This window comes from Aplysia californica, unplaced genomic scaffold, assembly GCF_000002075.1.
Source record: "Aplysia californica isolate F4 #8 unplaced genomic scaffold, AplCal3.0 scaffold00109, whole genome shotgun sequence".
NCBI lineage: Eukaryota > Metazoa > Mollusca > Gastropoda > Aplysiida > Aplysiidae > Aplysia > Aplysia californica.
In genome coordinates this window covers 211,699-213,604 of record NW_004797379.1, presented here as the reverse complement: position 1 = coordinate 213,604, position 1,906 = coordinate 211,699, and the positions used below count along the sequence as shown (strand labels likewise).

The following is a 1,906-nucleotide window of genomic DNA, read 5'->3' as shown; positions in this document are numbered from 1 at the left end:
AAGTAATTGAGAGAGTGAGAGAGAGAGAAGATAAGAGAGAGAAAAGAGAGAGAGAGAGAGAGAGAGAGAGAGAGAGAGAGAGAGAGAGAGAGAGAGAGAGACTGTAAAATCTATTCCCTGAGACGAAGAGAACGCGATAAGACATCACGTGAAGACTTTTCCTTGGCTCATGCGGAGAGAAAGAAGAGACGGCACACCAGTCAGGAAAAGAAACATTATGATGATCACACAAGTCAGAAATGCATGAGTTCACGTCTGGCTACCCCTTCTCTCGCCCCTCCCCCCTCCTGATCACCCTACTTTGTCTTCAGTCTCGCTGTCGTCAGATCCTTGAACGTCGGCACTGAGTTCTTCCAGTCGACTTTTGACAGTCGTATCTATCCGGAGACGTCTCCGACGGAGATAGACCAATCAAAATGTTTTGTGTCCCTTGACCAAGTTAAACAAAATGGGGAGGTTAAAGGAGAGCATGCTCGGTTGGGGGGAGAGGGTGGGGGGAGGGGGGCCTGGCCCCATTGTTTTAAAAGAATATTTTGATATTTTAAAATATAGGTTTGAAATGTTCCTGAAAATAATTGATTTGCGACAGTTTTAGTGTCTATAGATGTACGTGTGATCTGCAGCAAACGATACGCAGTTTGACCCACAAAGCAGTGCATCTGTGTGCGGGAGTATGTCTCCGAATAGTTCCTGGGTGCTCGCCGGAGACGTCTCCGAATATCTTCTGGCGTGTCTGACAGCCAGGAAATTGTCGAGCAGGAGATCGGTGAAGACGTTTGGGGAGAATCTTGGGAAAAAATAGATGAAACTGACGAAAAAAATAGCGGGGTGATTTACATCCTCTTCGCTTCCACCATGCCAGAGTGTGCATTTCTAGAGAGACGAATGAGTCACTAGTGTGTTCTCTGACTCACAATAAAACATAGGCGTCGGTGGTCTAGTGGTAAGGCTACCGGACTCGTAATCGTGAGGTTGTCGGTGTTCTAGTGGTTAAGCTACTGGAATCGTAATCGTGAGGTTTTCGGTGGTCTAGTGGTTAGGTTACCGGACTAGTAATCGTGAGGTTGCGAATTCGGGGGTTCGAGCCGCGGGTCCGACGTTGTGTCCTTGGGAAAGGCACTTTACACGAATTTTCCTCACTTCACAAAGGTGGAAATGGGTACCCTGCATAGAGAGCGAAAGATCTTGTCTGTATGTTAGTGTTTTGGCGCCTATAAATGGCTGCTAGCATTGTATGCTTCCCAGGACGTTGAGTTTGTTTCAGAATGCTCTCGGGTCTGCTGGGGTAATAGTATAGATTGTGAAGCGCATAGAGCTTGCTGTTGAGGCCACTTGAGTAATCTGGGAGAACATCGAGGGGTAAGAAGTGAAACTGCAAGACAAAACGTAATCTAAAAGAAGAATAGAAGAAACAGGTTCCCCATTCCTCACGGAGGCAGATCCGGGTCAGGATGTAAAATTTGGGGATGCTCCCTCCTCCCAACCCCCCTACCCCTGCCTCCACCCTCCCCTCCCCACCCTCTTCCCCCCTTTCTCCCGCTCCCCTCCCCTCCCCTCCCCCCCTCCACCCTTTTTGAGGTAGCGTCCTATTGATATCAGTCATAGCTCTCCCCTCCCTCCCACCCACCACTTGTTTGAGCTGGGCAAACCACCAATTTTTATAACAACGAGACGGATTCCGGGTGCAGCCATATGTCAGACATCGCTTTGATTTGTTGACCCGCGCGGCGGACGTGTTGAGGAAAAACTGCCGCAGATCCGGTGTGGAGAAAAAGGAGGAGGTTAATCGTGTCATCGAGCATCTCCGTCTTTGTAGAGGGAAGTTTTCTCTCTTTCAGCCTTGGTTTCTTGTGATTTTTTTTTGTTGTTGTTTGTTTGTCAATTTAAGTATTTATTAATTATTTTT

General features: G+C 47.8%; 1 protein-coding gene across 1 annotated transcript in view; it reads left to right on the top strand.

Moving 5' to 3' along the window:
* LOC101861573 (contactin) overlaps positions 1 to 1,906 on the top strand; it is a gene marked incomplete at its 3' end in the record, with an annotated part of 94,704 nt that overhangs the window by 71,325 nt on the left and 21,473 nt on the right.